The 21,593-nt window shown below is 35.2% G+C and overlaps 1 long non-coding RNA gene across 1 annotated transcript in view; it reads right to left on the bottom strand.

Annotated features, from left to right (window-relative positions):
* Nucleotides 1–5,798: 5,798 nt before the first annotated feature.
* The window catches only part of LOC123380106, a 278,930-nt gene continuing 263,135 nt past the window's right edge, over nucleotides 5,799–21,593 (bottom strand). The window contains exons 4-6 of the long non-coding RNA XR_006585432.1: nucleotides 13,423–13,545; nucleotides 8,182–8,311; nucleotides 5,799–7,778 (exon numbers count right to left, since the gene is read on the bottom strand). This is a non-coding gene — a long non-coding RNA (uncharacterized LOC123380106). The remainder of the gene's footprint in view (nucleotides 7,779–8,181; nucleotides 8,312–13,422; nucleotides 13,546–21,593) is intronic.

A 21,593-nucleotide genomic window follows, 5' to 3' on the forward strand; every position in this document is an offset into this window, starting at 1 on the left:
GGTATTATAATAACATTCCTTGATGAGCTAAAGTCTGCTTCTAGACACCAATACATTTTTCCAATAATATCACTATGATTGTATTTTGTGTAATATTGTTATGACAAAATATTTCTGGCATAAGACTTTACTGTAAGAGCAAAATCTACATTGACCATAAATCATGGCAATAGACCTGCCAGCATAAGTATTTCAGATTTTATTATTCCGGGTCTTTATTTATTGCCTGAAGAAGTCACAATGAAAAACAAACAGTTCACCTCCTGAGTTAATTGGTGTTGACAAGGAGCACTGTGATACTAAACGGAAACCAGAGTAGGTCTGTGCTTTGGGATAGATAAGGAGGGACAATGATAATAAAACCTTTATCAATAGAAGACCTATAAAAATGATTTTTTATACTTTACGGTGGTTAATATTTAAGGCTCTTTTTCCACAATAAAAACAAAGACTAGATGAAATGAAATTTATGAAAATGCTTTTAAAGTATTTCATGTTATAAGTATTATACCTATATGGCATGAAATAAAGAATTTGGATAGGTATCTGCATTTTTCCTTAAAACGCAAATTAATTAAATAATATATATTAATGTATGTTTTATTTATCTTGTATTATTATATATTTATTAGCAGAAAAAAGATTATCATGAGATGTTGAATAAAAGCCTGAATAATGCACTATATAATAATGTATACTTATGCATTATATACATGATTTATATGACTAAACAACTTTAAAATTTCTTCTAATGTAATGTGAATTCACTGGGCAAATAAGTTTGTAAAATAATCTAGATTTTCTATGTAAAGTGCAAAAATAAACTCATTTTCTTTTTTTTTTCTTTTTTCTTTTCCTAAGGTACTAGGAGGGATTTTGTGGGTGGAGGAGGGGCACTTTATCTGGTCTCAAGGAGTGTTCAGTATAGGTCCAAACATTACCCAGTAGGGCAAAGTGATAGATAGCTGTAGAACTAACCTAGTATATGTAATGCATATCTACTTTGCATACTTCCAACTCTTCTGTTTTCAGTTCACACCTAATTCCTTTTGAATTTTTCTGGTAGATTTTTTAAAAAATGTTTATTTTTGAGAGAGAGAGAGAGAGAGAGAGAGAGAGAGAGAGAGAGAGAGAGAGACAGTGAGTGGGGGAGGGGCAGAGAGCGAGGGAGACACAGAATCAGAAGCAGGATCCAGGCTCTGATCTGTCACCACAGAGCCCGATGCGGGGCTCAAACTCATGAACTGTGAGATCATGACCTGAGCCAAAGTTGGGTGCTTAATCAACTGAGCCACCCAGGTGTCCCTGTTTCTGGTAGATTCTTAAAACTAGGGATTTCTAGTATGTATACTGTGAGTGGGGGAAGCCCCCAAAAGTAAACTGTTACATTGGGTCATGAGAGGCTCTTTCAAGTTAGTTTCTATGTCATTTGATATGCCCCCAATTTTATTTTTAAATATTCCTTACTTTCTCATGCTACAAGATGCTCCAGGATTATCTTGTATTTCCTTTGCTCCAGCCCTAAAAGTAGACATCTGTCTCCAGCGCTTTGGTTCCTTCTGGTGGAGAGTGACATTGAGAAATTAAGATCTGGGCTGTAGGTGTGCCTGTTACTTCTAAGGTGTTGCTGCTTCTAGTCTGTCTCGAGGTAGAACTAGGACATCCAGTGTGTACACAGTCTTGCATACAAAACACTCTAGTTCTAGGTCTATCCATCTGCAGATATTTTGAGATAAATATAAGTTGATACAGGTATCTTCTACTCTGATCTGACCTGGTACCTCTGATCTGGTACCACAGGGTTTATTCTAGCATTATTTCCTCCCTGTAAGCTGATTTTTAAATTCTTTCTCAGACAGTGAAATGCCTGGCTCATAGTAATTACTTTGTATTGTTTTTTTAAGTATTAATGTCTCTGACCCCAGTATCCATGTAAGATTGTTTAGTTGTTAACCAGCACTGCTTTGAGAGAAAAAATAAAAAGATATAAAACCTAGAATATAGTATTTATGTAAACTTATTTTCTGTCTGCTACCTCATAGTGTCCAGTTAAGACACTTTCTCAGAGTTACTTATAAGTAACCATCAAAGGATATTGCTTTAATAAGGTCAGCTACTTCATTCCTGCCTTTTCATGGAGTTTGTCATATATGTGTAACACATGTTAAGAGGTCCAGTCCTCCCAAATTGATCTGCGTGTTTATTATAATCACAATCAAAATTCCAACAGCCTCTTTTGAATAGAAATTTTCAGGTATATTTTAAGTATATTCAATATATATACAGTTGTGTATATATATTGCAATATATATACAATTTGTAATGTAGTTAGATTCATTTGTCACACCATGCATTCCTTCTTGTAATACCCCCAAATGATTTGGTTTTAATTTTCCTGTAGCAAAGTTTATTGTTTGTGGCAGTTACATAATTTTTGACAAATCTAGAGCTAGTTATCTAGCTACCACCACTATCTAAAACAATCACATCAGTCTGAAAATTTCCTGTGTGACACCTTTGTGGTTCTCACCCCCCCATGCCTGTTCTATGCCAATAAATTTAACTTTCCAGTATGTCATATAAATGAAATCACATAATACTGTGTCCAATTCTAGATGATTATGAAAAAAAGCTTACATAAATATTGCCATACAGGGTTTTGTGTGAACATAATTTTCATTTCCCTTGGGTATGCACCTAGGAGCAGGATTATAGTGCCATGTAGCATTTGTAAAAAACAAACAAACAAAAAAAAACAACACACACACACAAAAAAACTAATAACATTTTTCCCCCTAAGTGGCTATACCACTTGTGTTCCCACCAGTAATGTATGAAATTTCTAGTTTATTGACATCATAGTCAGTACTTGGAATTGTCAGGGTGTTGTTTTTGTATGTTCTTGCTCATTTTGTTTTGTTTTGTTTTAACCTAACAAATATGTAATGATACATTATCAATTTATTTTGCCTTTTACGAATGACCATCATTTTTGAAAAGCTTTCTTGTACTGATGGGCCATTCATATATCTTCTTTGGTGAAGTGAAGTTCAAACCTTTTGTCCCCTGGACTGTTTTCTTTGTATTACTTAAAGATTCCTTTAAATATTATGAATACAAGCTTTTTACAGAAATTAGTTTCGAAAAAATGTTTTCTTACATCTGCTGTTCCTCTTTATAAAAACTGAATAGTATCTTCTGAAGGACGGATGTTTTTAATTTTCATATTGGTAATTTCTTTCTTTCCAATAATATCTTACAAGTTTGTGTCCAATCTAAGCAACCTTTGCCTAACTAATGGTCACAAAGATTTATTGCTCTATATTTCTCCAGAAATATTATAGTCTTAACTCTTACATTTAGGTCTAGGATGCATTTTGAGTTAATTTTTTTTTATTACAGTGGGGTAAAGGGTCAAGGTTCATTCTTTTACATAAAGCAATCTAATTTCCCAGCACTATTTGCTGGAAAAAAAAAAAAAAAGACAACTCTGCTTTCCATCTAGATTACTTTGGCGCTGTGTCAAAAATCAATTGACTAGATATGTTTGGAATTAATTCTGAACTGTATAGTCTATCAATCTACCTGTCTAACAATTTGCCAATAACACTCTCTTGATTGTACTTTTATACTAATTCTTAAAATTAGATAATGTGAATGTTCCAATTTCATTAATTTTCTTAAAATTAGTCTTGACTGTTTTGGGCCCTGGCAATTTATATATACATTTTAAAATATTCTTGAAAATTTATATTTAAAGAGGATGTTGGAATTTTGATTTTGATTGTAATAAATCTGAAGTACAACTGAGGATTGACCTCAACAGTATTGACCTTTCCAAACCATGAATGTGACATGACCTCTATTTATTTAGGTCTTATTTAATTTCTCTCAGTAATATGTCATAGTTTTTTTATTATTATTTATGTTTATTTTTAATTTTTTTTTCAACGTTTATTTATTTTTGAGACAGAGAGAGAGCATGAACGGGGGAGGGGCAGAGAGAGAGGGAGACACAGAATCAGGCTCCAGGCTCTGAGCCATCAGCCCAGAGCCTGATGCGGGGCCGAACTCATGGACCGAGAGATCGTGACCTGGCTGAAGTCGGATGCTTAACGACTGCGCCACCCAGGCGCCGCTATTTTTTATGTTTATTTTTGAGAGAGAGAGAGAGAGAGAGCGAGTGAGCATGAGCAGGGGAAGGCAGAGAGAGAGACACACACAGAATCCGAAGCAGGCTCTAGGCTCTGAGCTGTCAGCACAGAGCCCCATGCGGGGCTGGAACTCAAAAACTGTGAGATCATGACCTGAGCTGAAGTCAGACGCCTAACCGACTGAGCCACCGAGGTGCCCCTGTCATAGTTTTTGAAGTATAGTTCTTGCATGTTTTTAAAAATGTATCCTTAAGTTCATGCTTTTGATATTTTAAATCCTATTTTAAATTTCCAGTTCTAACTCTGTTGTCAGCATATAAAAGTATGATTAATTTTTATGATGACATTATGTAATCTTGCTAGACTCCATTATTTTAGTGGACAATTTGGTATCTTTTTTTTTTAAACGTTTATTTATTTTTGGGACAGAGAGAGACAGAGCATGAATGGGGGAGGGGCAGAGAGAGAGGGAGACACAGAATCGGAAACAGGCTCCAGGCTCTGAGCCATCAGCCCAGAGCCTGACGCGGGGCTCGAACTCACGGACCGCAAGATCGTGACCTGGCTGAAGTAGGACACTTAACCGACTGCGCCACCCAGGCGCCCCTTGGTATCTTTATATAAGAAAAGTTTTAAGTTTTCCTCTTCTCTCTTTACACATTTTTCCTTATGGACATAAAAGAGTAGAAAGTTCTGAGGACTACCATTGTTTACTAGTGTCAGAAATATTTTGGAATTCTTTAGTATATTTTAATTTCTTTTTGAATTGAACAGATATTAGAAGTCTGTATCAAAATTGGGCAAGGAAGGCCAATCCCTATAATGAACCATGTTATAAGTGGAAACTGGCCACAGGAATCCTTCCACCCTTATTTGTTATAGACATATATCCAACAAGACAAATATATACAATACGAATATTTTCAATTATGTAGGTTGATCCTTCCTATTAACACACTCATTCCTAGGTGGATTTCTTTGATAGTTCATCATTGGTTGCCTTAAAAATACAGATGAGCTTTTTCTTTGAAAACTGCTACACTACCACTGTGGGTAGTATCCCATCAAAGGATATTGCTCTGCCTCAGGCTGAGACTCAGTCTTCAAGCTGAGAGACCCTCATGCACATCTGCAGTGACAACAAGTGACACTGGACCATGAAAGCTAGGAGTCTTAAGTTCTGTAGTGGAGAGCTCCTTGTTAATGGTCGATCCTCCAAAGAGTGTTGCTTTTCACACCTTTACTGTGACTGGCTACAAATACGTTCCTAAATATGCCTAAGACACATATAATGATTCTTGTATAGTCACAAGGCAGCTGAAGTTTTTCTGCTTATGCAAATTAGACAATTCCTGCATTGATTTGTTAACATTCTATGACCTCTATGACCATGACTTAGAGACACCATTTACACTTCCACACATGTATTAAATTTATTTTAAATATTTATTTATTTATTTAGAGAGAGAGAGAGAGAGTGAGCGAGCGAGCAGGAACAGGGCATGGACAGAGAGGGAGAGAGAATCTCAAGCAGGCTCCATGCTGTCAGGGCAGAGCCCAATGCAGAGTTCGATCCCTGAACTGTGAGATCGTGACCTGAGCCAAAATCAAAAGGCTGACACTTAACCGAATGAGTCACGCAGGTACCCCAAATTTAGGAAATTTTATTAAAATTATTTAAATTAGCAACTGTATATTTCTTGTTTACATCCAGATATATTTACATATTTTGCAAATATAATGTCCAAACACATGTTATTCATAGCCAGTACAATAATTAGTCATGCATCTGATTTTACATTGAAACTTTAATTTTTTCCTTGTTACCTTTTTAAAACAGTCAATCAAAATAATAAGCTCTTCTAGGTATTATTCTATTGTGTCAGTTATTTTATTTTGAATTATGTACTTTCGGGTAGTAGTGAAGAAAGTAAGAAAGCTTGCATGTTTTTATATATTGTTACATTAGTTGACATTTTCCTCCTTTAACTTACTCATCCAAGATTACCAACAATTTATCTCATGAGGTCGTTTTTGAACATGATGCTTTCAAACTCCTTTCTTTAGCTCCTCCATTTAATTAAAAAGCAGCTTGGTACTTGCTTTCAGGCTATTTCTAAATATTAATTCTCTAGAAAGTACTCAAAGCCAGCAATATTTGCTTTATATTAAAATGATTTCTAATTAAACCCTTGATTTTAAATTTACATATGAATGGTAAGAAATAGATTTTTATTATCATAGCTAATTTTTGCATGATTTACATAGGTACCAAAGGGAACCACCGTCTCTATCTCTGTGTAAGTTAATTATAATGGGTGTCTGTGCGATTACAACCGAAACTGCAGTCTGGTTTGTTTTTATTCATTCTATCTTGTTTAAACCTACAAAATCAAATCTCAGGACCTAAAAATATGTGTCTTCATGCTTGTGTGCATGTGTTATGTGTGATACATATATGTATGTGTGTGTATCTATCTGTACACATGTTAAAACCAAAGTTCTACTTAAGTGTCTTGAGAGCTGACAAATAGAAATAACAGATAAAAAGGGTAATTCCATGAATGATCCAGGTCACATTTATATAAGCTATTTAAATAGCATGGGAGGATTAGCATACATGAGCATTGACTAAACTTAATGCTCTGAAAGAATTAATGCCCTAGTACAGTTTCCACTAGGAATTTATTATTTTTAAAGATTGCTCATAAGATTCTTTCCACACATTTGAACAGAAATATATATGGTTTCCTAATACTATGCATTTCTTGTTTTATCTCCCATTCAGTTAATTCTTGTCCATTTTGCTTCACTACTACATTTAAAGTAGTCCTAGATTCTTCCAGATTAGGGTTATATTTTGTCATTTCTGTATTCTCAGCCCCGAGCCTGTGTATGACAAATAATGGGCTTTTCACTAAGTTTTTATTGAATTACTTATAAAACTGTATTAAGTAAAAATTATCTTTGAAAATAAAATTATATAGATGAAAATAATACATGGTTTTATTGATTTCAACTGGAATTCTAGACAAATAATATTTTGCAAATAAACAATTTTATTCATTGTTTACTTGCTTAAATATCAGTTTTAAGGATTAGGTCATGATTTACATTTATATAAAATAAGCTATTAGAGAAAAAGTGAATAAAAGTTTGGCATTAAATTGCCAAATAATTGCCTGAGGCATTTAAAATGAACAGTGCAAAATTTGTGACAAAGAAAAGTAAAAAAAATTTTGTGTTAGAGATTTGGAAATAAACTGAAGACAAAAAATGTTTAAATGCTTTACTCCACTGTAAGCATGAACAGATATAGAAATTATTCCCATGTGGCTTTGAGAGTTGACTTGAAACTTGGAAATACCAAAGTGCACTGACTTTTGAAGAACAGAAGTTTGTTAGTTTCTTCTAATGGAGATTTAAAGAGTCAAAATTGATCAGTTAAAAAGATAAGCTCCTAGGGTACCTGGGTGGCTCAGTCAGTTGAGTGTCTGACTTTGTCTCAGGTCATGCATGATCTTGTGATTGGTGAGTTCAAGCCCCACATCTAGCTCACTGCTGTCCGCACAGAGCCTGCTTCAGATCCTCTGTCCCTCTCTTTCTTACTCTCCTCTGCTTGTGCTGTCTCAAAAATAAATAAAAAACATTAAAAAACTATATAAGCTCCCTCGACAAATTCTCTTATAGAATATTCTAATTATCAATACATACACTAAACAAGAAGTTAAAAGCTAATGATAAAATTTTTTTAAAAAGAGAAAAAGTATTTTGCTTAATGTGGATATATATGCATTGCATAAACATGTATAATTCAAACGGTATAATTAGTAAATGAATTGATTAACCAGAAACAGCTAAAGCCACAAGCCTGTATTGACTGATTGATTTTAAATAAAGGCGTGGGTCATTTAAAAATAATAAATTATGGATTTAATAATTATTAAACTATTCAATAATACCTGGATTATTAATTTGATCAATTTTAATAAATGAAAATCCTTTAAGAGGCCAAACATTTTCATACCTGTAACTCTCAGTAGAACTGATAGCATAGAACAGGCTGTGGAAACCCAACTTCCTGTGTTGTAATCCTGTTTTCATTATTTACTAACTTTCACTTTGGTTAGTTCACACAGCTTCTCAGGTTTTCTCATCTGTAAAATGGGATACAATGGTACCCGTATTATAACATCATATTAAATGTAGTAATACATATTATATACAAATAACAGCATTATATACACTTATAATAAATCATTAATAAATATTCACCTTCTTATTTTTGTTAAATCCACTTGGCTCTGAAGTCCCATTTATATCACTCTTATGATTACAGTTTGATATGATGTTTGCCTTTTTAATAAAATTAAATATTATGTCATTTAAGCAAGATTCAGGTTTTATTCAAAACTATGGGTAACCAATTTAACCAAAATCTCTCTTTGAATTGCTTTGAATTAAGTGAAGTCCACATCTTACCTATCTATGATCTATTCTAAAAGTGTTAGTCATGTTTTATATACATTAATAAGTCATGGAATCTATTACTCAGGAAACATATCACAGGAAAGTTGTATGCTATATGAAATAATGATTTTTATATTATGTAATTCTCAAATTCTTTATGGCATGATTTAGTGGTTGGCAGTGTTTCACAATTGAGACTGTTAATAATCATGAAGGATTTGTTAGGGGACAAATATTTCAAGAATAAGTTTCTAACTAATAATCAGTCACATGTAACGCTTTGACCCAGGTTAACATTTAAAACCCTCTGGATTCAAAATGAGTGATGAAACACTGTAATAAGAAAAAAGAAAATTAACAGATTCTGAGGAAAAAGAAAGACATTACAGATATATGGAGAGACAACAGTGTAATTTTAAAAATCAGTAAGCAAATATATTAAATTTTAAATTATACTTATCCCCATTTTGAAAGTCAATAACAGTAAGAGATTTATTTCCAGATAATAGAAAAGGCTTACAAAATAGCTGTGTTCACAGTATGCATTTTTCTGATATTTACATTTTATGCCTGATTCCTACTAATTTGAAGTAGGTATCCTTATTCCTATTCTTTTGCAATAGGGAGCTGAGCCATTCATTGGAATGTCAATGGTAGGAGATAGTCCATTCTTAACGTAGTCATAAGGGAAGTATAGGAATTAAGGAAGAGAGGTGAATAGGCAAAAAGTCATTGTAGCAGATGTTTCTATTTTAAAATCCATTTCAAGTTAAGATATATTTAGTTTCATTGGGTCTAATATGCCACACCCCAAAGGTATCTGTTGATAGAACCTTATCTTTTACACAACAGGGTTTTTTTTAAAGGTTATTTATTTTGAGAAAGTGCACAGGTACATGAGCAGGGGAGGGGCAGAGAGAGAGAGAGAGAATTCCAAGCAGGCTCCATGCTGTCAGCCTGGAGCCTGATGTGGGGCTCGATCTCACAAACTGAACTATGAGATCGTGACCTGAGCCCAAATCAAGAGTCAGACATAAAACCAATGGAGCCACCCTCACACCCTCACCCAGGTACCCTCACAAGAAGGTTTTTTAAATCATTGTATTACAGGGGTGCCTGGGTGGCGCAGTCGGTTAAGCGTCCGACTTCAGCTCAGGTCATGATCCTGCGGTCTGTGAGTTCGAGCCCCGCGTCAGGCTCTGGGCTGATGGCTCAGAGCCTGGAGCCTGCTTCCGATTCTGTGTCTCCTTCTCTCTCTGCCCCTCCCCCCTTCATGCTCTGTCTCTCTCTGTCCCAAAAATAAATAAATGTTAAAAAAAATTAAAATCATTGTATTACATATACCCTTCTTAGTTGTGCTGTAAGTTTTCATGAATGTATATATGATCTACTTTTTCTAGAACTAAACCTGCTTCTGATATATGTCAGATACTAAATTGAACAGATTCTGAAAATTATAAAGAATGATTTACCACTTGCCAAAAGGAGTTGCTTAATTTCAAGGCCATAACAAAGTTCATATACAGAACATGAGATAATTCAGTTTTATACATTTTGCATAAACACACAAAAAAAGACTTGAAGAGTCAAGTTTTTAATAGCAAATGAATAAGGAAATAAAAAATGTTTTTTTTGGTAAACTTATTTGTCGTGTTATTTTTTTCAGCACCTGTTGGGGAAAATATTATATTAAACGAGGAGGCAATGTATCATATGTAAAATACATAATATACAAAATTCTGGTGCCATCTCATAGTGATATGCTTCCCTTAGAGATGGACCATGTATAAGCGACAGACATAAATTCAGATTCAATTCAACAAGTACATCTTTAACTCAATCATTTCTTATCCTAACCCTTTATGATTAGTGTCAATGTGTGTCCTACGTTGAAGAGAACAACGGGCCAAGCTAGATACCAGGGTGGAGAGGCAAAGACGCCAAACCAACTGAGAATGACAGCGCAGCAGGCCTTTCTTTACTTCTTTGGGCAGCTCCTTCTGCCCTAGGATCTGGACTAAGATAATATCTGCCCCACTGCCATGGGGCAAATCTTGTGTCAAAAAGCATAAGCATTGTTTGCATGTCAGACCAATCAGATACTTTCCCTGAAATGTAAACCTAATGAAGTGGCAAGAGGGGAGTTCTCTTTTCTGTGTCACTAACGCCTCTTGCTATTTGAAATAGAACCATCCCTATTAGAAGGGAGAGATCATAACCTAGATCAAACAAAAGCAGAGAGACAAAGGAATCATTCCTGGGACAAAGTTTACCATCTAATGAGCCATTGCGATTCTCTTTATACTTAAGCTGAATTGAGTAGCCTTTCCATCACAAGCAACTTAAAAAGTAAACCTTGTATAGTTTGAGGAAGCAAACGTGGGTAGGATCTCACGGATCTCAAGGTTCCAGATCTCAAGGTTAATGTTGGCAGGGACTACCATTATTAGGCTTAGAGAAAGCTCTTACTCAGTCCTAATAAATTTATGTGGGCAGCTGATTGTAGTGGGTCGCCTGTTTTAAAATGCCACAGGCGTGCCTGGGTGGCTCAATGGGTTAAGCCTCCAACTCTTGATACTGGCTTAGGTCATGATCTCATGGTTTATGGGCTCAAACCCTGCATCGGGCTTTGTGCTGACAACAAGGAGCCTGCTTGGAATTCTCTCTCTCTCTCTCTCTCTCTCTCTCTCTCTCTCTCTCTCAAAATAAATAAATGAACTTAAAAAAATTGCAACAGTTCCCTTTCCAGTGATCATACCTTTGTGGTTTGAAAGCACAATCCTCCAATTCTCTCTCCTGATTCTACTAGCCAAAATCTTTCTGTGTATTCTTCATATGCAAGCTATTGGTAAATATAAAGATATTCACATTTTGTCTGTATGTATGTATGTGCATATATATATATACACACACACACACACACACACACACACAACAGATTGCTATCAATCTGTTGATTTCTCTACCATTTTATCATTCCAAAATATGATCAAATATCTACCTGCCTATATATCTATCATCTACCTATGTACATTGCTTCTTCCTTCCTCCTTTCCCTCCTTCCTTCCTCTTTCCCTCACTACCTCCTTCCCTCCTTCATGCTCTCTCTCTGTTTCTGTTTATGGTTATACAGTTAATTTAGCAATATTTGTTAAAAATCTATCATTCCTACGTTGGATTGCTTTTTCACCTATGTCAAAAATCAGTGTGGCCTGTTTATGTTAGTTTCTAGCTGTGTTCTCTATAGGTTTCTCCTGCTATCCAAAAGTAGAGCATTCCTATGAAACTCTTCATAAACTGAAATGACATACAGCAAAGAAGCAAATGCCATCATAAGAAAACATTTTTGAGTGTTCCTTGGCCTGAAAAAGAATGCCTCTTAAGCTTTTCTGATAACTTAGGATACATCTTGTCAACAGATGCTCAAAATAAATTTAGATAAAGTACAAATGCTCACAAACACAGTTCAAAGCTCTAGTGACTTGATCCGGAGATGCTGAGTGTAGCTCCCAGGAAGGAGCTGGGCAGGGCCACTCTCACTGCTCTGGGTACCTGCTGCCTCTAGCTGGACCAGCTCACTGCAAAACAAATGCTGAATACTATTTTGCTTGTTTGTCTTTATAAAAATCCTCTTCGGATTTCCTTTGGTTGGTGAAAATAGATAGTAATGTGGGTCTTTGGTAAAAGTCAAGTGGCATAATTCAAACTTCTGAAAAGCAAGGGATACCTATGTATGGTTCTGTTGATCTACGTGTCTATACATTCACCAATCTCAAACTCTTGATTACCATAGTTTTATAATAGGTCTCAAAAATTGGGTAAAGGTGCTTCCCTCATTTTATTCTTATTTTTCAAAATTGTTGGAGCTATTAGAATACTGCTGACTTGACATACAAATGTTAGTAAAAGTTCATCTATATATATATATATCTAAAAAATCTTTCTGGGCATTTGATAAGAATTATTTTAAATCCATATATCAATTTGGGAAAGAGTGGTATCTGTATTATGTTGAGTCTTTGTGACCTTGTTGAATTCACTTCTTAGTTCTAGAAGTTGGTTTCTTTGTTTTGTTTTTTAGATTCCTTGGGAATCCATAGTGTGGCATATCAATAGAAGTCTATTAGGCTTGCAATATGGGCTTAAGTTGAAGCACATTTTGCACAAATACTGAGCCTTCCAACACAAGAATCTTCAAGTTAAGCAGTCCTGAGGTGAATATAACGTTTGCATCAACGAGTTTCAAAATTCTTTTTCAAAAGTAATCCCCACATTTCACTCATTTTAATCTAGAAAACAACATAAAGATGACTAACCTAATGACTAAATACCCAGCTAGGTTATTTAACCAGCTAGGTTAATAACAGTATTTATGGAGATAAATATTTTGGACTCTTTTATAAATAAGATTTCTAATTCATTTAAAAAACAATATAAGCCCACAGAATATTTTACAAACTCATGGCCCAGTGTGAATGTATTTATGGCACAAAATCTAAATGTATATGGTCATATACTTTTATATATAGTTTTCTCTCATTTCAAATATTAATAGCCTAAAGAAAATTACCTTTCTTGAACATTCAAGTCCTTGACCACAATTTTAATTTCAAACAAGTTTCTTTTGTGCATAGCCTCACTGTGGTAATGTAGTATTTTTCCTCCGGAAAACACAGGGGGAGTTTTAAATAACAAACATAAACCAGGTATTGTAATCAGGGAGAATAGTCCCCTCTGACTCTACTAAGTAGCTACCTCACAATTTCTTCTTTCCTGCAAAAGACCTACCCCACCTCACCTGTGTTTAGAATGCCCATATCCTCAGTGTTCACTCACTTATATGAGGCGACTATGGCAGGTAATTGTTGGTACATTATTTCTTGGATCCTCATCTTGGATTACTGATGCTTAAGTTCAGAACCTAAAAATTTCAAAGGGAATAGAAGCCTTGAAAGAGCCCACGAATGTCAGCACCACAAAAGAAATGCCTCGCAAAGCATTTTTTTTCCCCACAAATGCCCTTCAGTTATAGATACCCTTGACTAGTTTTCTGTAAAAAGTTAGGTGTTTCTTAAGGGAGGCGTTTTTAGACGATGCAGATTGTAATACTTTACTCCAATTACTGTATAAACTCGGTGTTTCATTTTCATTTAGCAAATTACGATACGGCTTTGCAAAATGCCAAACGGTGATGTAAGATTAGAATCCATATGCTTGAAAATGATCTGTTGTTTAGTTAGAAAACATCAAGGGAACGAAGGGATATTATGCAAGAAAATGTGCTATCCGGAAGCAACTAATAGTGGCGTTTTAAATATGGACAGATTATATACAGCATGTAAACACAACATATTACACACGAGGAAAACATCCCAAGCATTTCCAAATGCAAACGTTACATCTCTTTGTCATTTATATCGAATTCTGAAAGTTTCAGCTCCTCACTTGCTATCGTATTCAGCAAGTTCATTGGTGTCCCACCTCAGCAGTGTATTTGGGCCACAGTAACTAAAAAAGCTCACCATCTGGAACATATCATGTGGGCTGTATTTATGTTCTCCAGAATAGAGAGACAGATGTCCACATTAAAAAAAAAAAAAAAAAAAAGGAAGAAAGAAAAAACCTGACCATACTGTCATGCTTATTTCCTAAGTGCAGAAAACATGACTGCTGTTCAAAGAGACTCACAAATGAATTTGCCCCTTGGATAACGTCTTTCATTCAACTTAGAAATAATTAAACGTTAGGAGATTTTATGCCAGGTTAAAACTAACTTTCTTGGTGGCACTGCTAGTCTTTTCTACTTCCTTCTTTTTAAACTGTTATTCTAACACTTACCATTTTTTGAGAGACAGAGTGTGAGTGGGGGGAGGGGCACAGAGGGAGGGAGACTCAGAATCCGAAGTGGGCTCCAGGCTCTGAGCTGTCGGCACAGAGCCGGACGCGGGGCTCGAACTCAGAAAGTGGAAGACCATGACCTGAGCTGAAGTCCGCAGCTTAACCGACTGAGCCACCCAGGCACCCCTGTTATTTTTTAATAGTTTAAAAATTGATTATTGATACTTGCGTTCAGTAGGTAAAACTTGCGTCTCAGCAGCATTAAAAAGTCAAATTATTGGCTGATTTTAGATAAGTTTTTTCATTCTTATTCATTGGAGAAGCTTGATTTCAATAATATTTCTAAGTTTCTATTGTATATTTTATATATAGAACAGTGCTCTGTGTTTCATGAATTCTATACTTCAGATAATGAAACATACACTGTTAACTTTTATTCATTTCAGTAAAGATACAGAAGGAAAAGAGAGAGGGACAGGGACAGAGACAAAGTGTAATAGGCAACTCTGTAAGGAGAAATGGTTTCTAGTTTTAGCCCTATATCTGAATAACATTAGACAAAGCACATTCATCGATTCCTTTTTGTTTTATTTGTACAATGACCAGTTTATCTGATATTTGTCCTACTGGGTATTTTTCCAACTCCAAATATGATTTGTGTTTATTTTTGTTTGTTTATGTTTAGAATATTATGCTATTATTTAACCATTTTTTCTTTAGAAGGAAGGGTTCCTCTTGGTGGCCTCATTAAATATTTCTCAAAAATATATTTAGAATTATGGCTGGTCAAAAAGTTTTGAAAATAGACATCTGTCTCTGTGTGTTTGTGTTTATGTACACTTTGAAATTTTGTTCAGTGTAGTATTTAAATGTATTTGCTGAAGAATATTATTTCTAAGGTCCCTTTACATTTATTTTCAAAATAGTTTTAAAATTATAAATTGTAGCTAAAAGAAATATGAATAAAAGTATTAAGAATATAATGCATCAAATGGTTCTTCCTCTGTCATCCTATTAAAAGTCTGGTTATAACCATGGATTTTCCTTTTTGCTGTATATGCTCTAAGACTGTAATGTATATAAAATGATTACTAGAATAGTTCTTGTGGGCTAATTAAGAATATTCAAATAATTGAATGGAATTTCTCAAATGGCACGTTTAGAGACGGTATTTCAAAGACAGTCCTGTTATATATTCATGAGGCATAAGAAGAAAAGCAGAATGTACCCCCCTAAAATATGCCACTTTGTTGTATTGATTATTTTGAACTATAGGCACTTAAAAAGCAGCAAATGCAGGGAGAACGTTTCTTTGAACTCTTCTTCTCTGCTAAAGACAGATCTTCCAAAAGGAACTCAACTGTAGTAGCTTCTCTCTCTGGGAATTCCATCAACCGTGCAAGATGGACTTTGAACACAAAAAAGGAGGCTAAAAATCACCAACCAACCAGACAAGCTTTGTCACAAACTACCATACCTCCTATTTATTCTTCTGAGGGCTCATTCCTTCATTTCCCTTCCCTTTCCCTGATTAAAATGGTATTTAAGTTTGAATTCTAAGCTACCTCTTTGAGTTACTCTTTTTTCCCTGATAGCTGTCATGTATACAAGAGATATACATGTTAATAAACTTCCATTTATTTTTTTTTTCTGTTAATCTTTTATTACAGTTGTCTCAGCTAAGAACTCAGAAGAATGGAGCGAAAATTATTTTTCCCCTACATATGGGGTGTGTTAATGTCATAAGCACTGATGAGATATACGGGGAGACCACATTTTGTGTAAATCATGATTTGTGTTGTTTAAAGAATTGAAATGTATTTGTGAAGATAAAACTGGCCAGAAAAAATTTTTATTTTAACATTTATTTTTGAGAGAGACAGAGACAGAGTGCAAGCGCTGGGGGTGGGGGGGCAGAGAAAGAGGGAGACAGAATCTGAAGCAGGCTCCAGGCTCTGAGCTGTCAGCACAGAGCCCGATTCAGGGCTTGAACCCACCAACCGCGAGATCATGACCTAAGCTAAAGTGGGACGCTCAACCGACGGAGCCACCCAGGCACCCTGAAAAAAATAGATACTGCAAGCTACATGTGCTAAATGTTTTAAATAATGGTTTAAGAGTTCTGAGATGGGAAAGTGATATGAACAAAGAGGGTTATTGTTTTAGGACAGGACTATTATTATAGGAGTCAGAAATGCATATTCTTAGATTAAATAAATGTAAGAAAGATACTATACAGCAGTAAGCAAAGAAATAGGCCCTTGGTAACCCATGAAAATAAGAATCGTCAGCAATTTTCAGACAAGCCTTCGTAAGTTGATTGAAAATCAAATTCTACTGTATGTCAAAGTACAAAATGACATGTCACTTGTAAAGACTTTCAGTAGTTGAGCTCCTAAGCAGTCACCTGGAAGACTCCATGGGGAAGAGTTAACGGCATTGTAAGTGCAATTTAGTACAGTTTAAAATTAATGAAATGGAAACAGGAAATGCTACTTGACCATCAATCACTGTCCATCTTTCTCACTCCTCCCCTTTGCCTCACTGTCAAAGTAATTTTTTCCCATAATCTTGGGCTAGTTTAGATAAAACTTATTTAAGTTATTTTGGAAAATCTTACAGAGAGGGGAAAATACCCCACAAATCTGAAAACTATCTGTGCATTGAAATCTGAGCATAAAAATGAAATAGGATAATAGTATCATAGAACTTCTTAGGCAGTTGATATATATTAAAAAATTAAGCATCATTAGCTACATTTTCCATTTTGCTATGATGAATATAATCTTAGTGATTCAAAACTTTAACTTATTAATTTATTTATCTTGAGAGAGAGAGAGAGAGTTCAAGCAGGGGAGGAGCAGAGAGGGAGAGAGAGAGAAAATCTCAGGCAGACTGCACTGTCAGCAGAGAGCCTGATGTAGGGCTTGAACCCATAAAGCATGAGCTCATGACTTGCCTTGGAATCAAGAGCCAGATACTTAACTGAGCCACCCAGGTGTGCCTCAAAATTTTAAGTTATTAATAAGAGTTGTGCCTGCCTCACGTTATAGAGCTGAAACATTGCTTGGCTGGAATTCCCAAACATAAATGGTGTATGTTTCACAGTATAAAGTAAGTAAAATTATTTCAGATGAAGAAACTCAACAGAATATCAAACATAGTTGAAATAATAAAACACGAACTATATATAAAAACAAATATATAGTTATATTTAAAATTATATATGTAAAAGAAAAAAATTATATATAATAAAATGTAGATATATTTAAATAAGTTCTATATAAATATATAAATTATATGTATACATTTATATGTACTACATATATGATATATACTTATATATATAATATATAATATATATAAATAAATATATCCCATATTATGCATTAATATATATTAAAATATAATAAATAACTATATTATAATATATATAAATAAAATGACAAAGATTCTATATATAATAAAAATCTATAAATGGTATTAGTTTATAAATTGAAATTGATATTTTAAATCCCTAAAAACACAGGAATTTTGATTATTTCCAACTTTATTGTCTTAAGCATGGAACAGTAATTTATTTCACAACAGGCTAGGTCACAAAGAGAGCATTTTAGAAGGATATAATGCTTTCTCACAGCACCAGAGTAAAAATTGCAGCTAATATTGATGCAGAGGTCTAGACACAGGATGTGGGGGCTCCTGTGAGTGGGTTTGTCTCTGTTTTGCTCGGCTCCATATTCCAATGTCAGCATTGTGCTTTCTAATGAGTGAGGACATTAGAAAATGATGAGCCCGAAGGATAATGGAACTAATGTGACTTCAATCTTTGGTGAGTTTACAGGTAGAAACTATGCCAGATAGGGTTGTCATACAAAGGAAACTTTATTTGTAGCAAATAAGGAGACTTGGGGAACGACTTTCAAAGAGTGACTCCCAGAGCAAGGATGAATGGGTTCCTTTTATTGAGGGTTAGGATGCATCAGAAAGAGGTGTTTTGTCATCATATGTAGAGGCAGGCATAAGGTCTCAGGTGTGCCTAGATATATATTGTATATTACATAAATGGGGTTTGTGCTCTTCCTTGGGTAGAGATTTGAGTATTATAATGAGGTAAAGGTAACTTGGTTATTCACTGCATACTCCATTCTGTGGAGGTGTCAATCAGGGGTTGAACTCAAACTGGTTTGGGTGGTCTTGGCTGGCTGGAGCTCTTTGTCAGGGCAATTGTTACTGTGTAAAGGCATAGTTTTGGTGTTATCATGGGACGCTATGCCTGTTGGGTCTTTTCCCTAAATTAAGGGATAGGCTGGAAAGAAGAGCTTAAGAAAAAATGTGGGGCAAAGATTTGCAGGTAGAAACTTGTGGGCAGTCGAGATAAGGTTTTGGGGTCAGCTGGTGACAAAAGTTCTTTCTCTACATAAGCCTCCCCTACCTGCTTTTCTCTGCATGCTTGCTCCACTCGTTATCATTCTCTCTAGAAAATTCACTCCTACAGCACATGGTTAACGATTTTTAAATATTGAGCATCTAGTTTGTTTCCAACATTGTATTTTTGACAGGAGAAATACTTAAAAATTATATAGCACCTTGTCCTGAAACAGTACAATACCTGATGGAAATCAATAAATTGAGACAGAATTATGATGCAGTATTATTCACCTGGAATCACTGATATTTGAGGGAAGAGCCAACATTATAGTCCAGTCAGATATTTAAGAATAAGAAAATAGAACAAGAGTAGCAAACTGTTTCTTACATGGCCAGATAGCAAATATTTTAAATTTTGTAAGTGTTGGGGAAGAAAAATTTTCCTCAAGTTTTTTTCTGAATAGCCTAAGAGTTAAGTTGACATGAGACAGATTAACAGAAGAAAATCAAATTTAACTACATATGCATGCATTCACATAAACATGAGAGATGCCAAAGACAGGCAAGACGAGGTATATACGTCATTCTGGACTAAGGAGAAGGAGGGAGGGGTCTGGGGCTTCCAAGGGAAGGATGGCAATTCACAGGAAGAACAAAATGAGTAAATGTTTGGTAAACCAAATTTTGCTGGGACATCCAGAAACGAAGGGACATGGAGAGGATTTTGGTCAAACAGGCCTTGCTGGTTCCTCCTTACCATACCTAATTCACATTTTACTATAGTCATTGTGACAGCTCCCTTGGGAATGGGCCCTCTAATTCTTTTAGGAGGGAGGCAAAAAGAAAAACATTTTGCGTCTTCTGTTTCTTAAAAATAGCCTAAAATAATCCACATGCCACAGACACGCATTTCTGGGTGGCAAATTTTGCTCCCCTCCATGTGCTACATATGGTCCCTGACACATATCCTTCTTTATTTTACAACACTTTTAAAGTGTAGAAGTATATATACATATATATATATATATATGTGTGTGTGTGTGTGTGTGTGTGTGTATCCATTCTCACTTCCAGGGCACTATAAAAACAGGCTGCAGGTTAGCAGGAGGCATGGTTTGCTTACCTCTGATTTAAGGAGTCTCGGGTTTTGAAAACTGCCTGAGTCAAAGGCAGAGAAGAAGACGGGTGCTCAGAAACAACCTGACACTATGCTCTGTTAGCGCATAGTGTTTAACAATTGCTTTCAAAAAATAATAATAATAATAATAATAAAGAACAGTAGCAACAGCAGCAATAAGAATGATGATAATAAATGAAAACCACAGAAAACAAAACAATAAAGCCCAATTTGCTAATGTTTGCCAATTTTATTATCTCTGGCCCTGAACAGTCAGTTAGTTTGGAGCTAACATCAACAAGTTGACCAGAGGAAATTGCCCACTTTCAGGAAGTTTACAAACTAGTTAGCTACTGTGGGAATATTTGTACCACGGTGATTGGCAAATAGTACAAATCAAGTGTTTTTTCTTCAGAAGAACTGGTTGTGAACCATTGACCAGCACAGCACTGAAATGCTCATTATGGACGATTCTAAGTTACCAACCTGATACAACTGAATGTGGGGTTGGGAAGCTATGCCATTATATAGTATTTCTAACATATAGACGCAGTAGCTACAGATAACCTCAACAGGATGGATAGCAAAGTATAGTAAAATTATTAGGAAGTAGTAATTTTGATTATTCAGTGCCCATGTTTTCAATATAGTTTATTTTGCTCTAGCTCATATGGTTAAATTTCTTTGAATATCCATGTTTAGTAGCTTCCAAAAGTCCCGAGAACTGAATAATTGGTTCAGGAGATTGATAAGACCTGTTCCAGAACCGCCCCCCAATTTTTCATGTCTCTAGAGAAGAAAAGGAGGCTGTCTTTACAAAAGGTTTTGTGGGGAATATGGGCAGTATTGGAGTATGGGCCCTGGAATACAGGGCAAAGTTGTTTGAGACCTTGGGTTCAAATTTCCGCGAAAATAAAATACAGGTTTAGCAGCACGAAAATGACTACAGGGAATACTTAAGAGTAGCCACAGAAAAGAGCAAAGAAGAAAAAAATGAAGGGACACTTTTCTTAGGATTTAATTGGAAAGGAAGGGTTTGGGGAAAGAAAAGGATGCGGTGGGGGCTTCTAACCATCCACAACCTTTACCTGTATAGATGGGAGAAGCAGTTGGCAAGATTAGGATTTAACAGCTAATACAAATTCATGGCTGTTACATGCTGTAGAGGCCTACAGATATTTAGATTCTATCCGAAAAACACTTTACAGCTTACGTAGATCTTTCCCTCACATATATTTGATTCCTAATTGTTAGGTGGAAATACAGTTCAGAAAGGCTAAGTGACTTGTGCATGCCAAGAAAGTTGTGTTTGGTGGTAAAAACTTCCTGGCAACTTTTCATTTAAAGAGTCTTTTTGAAATGTACTTGGAGATATGACAAATTTAAACTGATGTTATTGAAGTCTCTCAGGACAATTTTGGTATTTTGCTTTTTATTCTCCCCCACCCCCTTGTAGTCTGAATAAAATCTTTTTGCAAAGTTCCTTAATGAAACTGGATGCAACATAAAAAAAAGATGAATACGGTAGAGCAATTCAGAAAGCAAAGATATTTCTGCGGGCACTGTGCCGAATGCAATCAGATTATTGCCACTGTATGATTCAATTTGATAAGGGGAAATGCTATGGCAATGACCTGTAGCAA

This window comes from Felis catus, chromosome C2 (assembly GCF_018350175.1).
Source record: "Felis catus isolate Fca126 chromosome C2, F.catus_Fca126_mat1.0, whole genome shotgun sequence".
In the NCBI taxonomy this organism is placed as follows: domain Eukaryota; kingdom Metazoa; phylum Chordata; class Mammalia; order Carnivora; family Felidae; genus Felis; species Felis catus.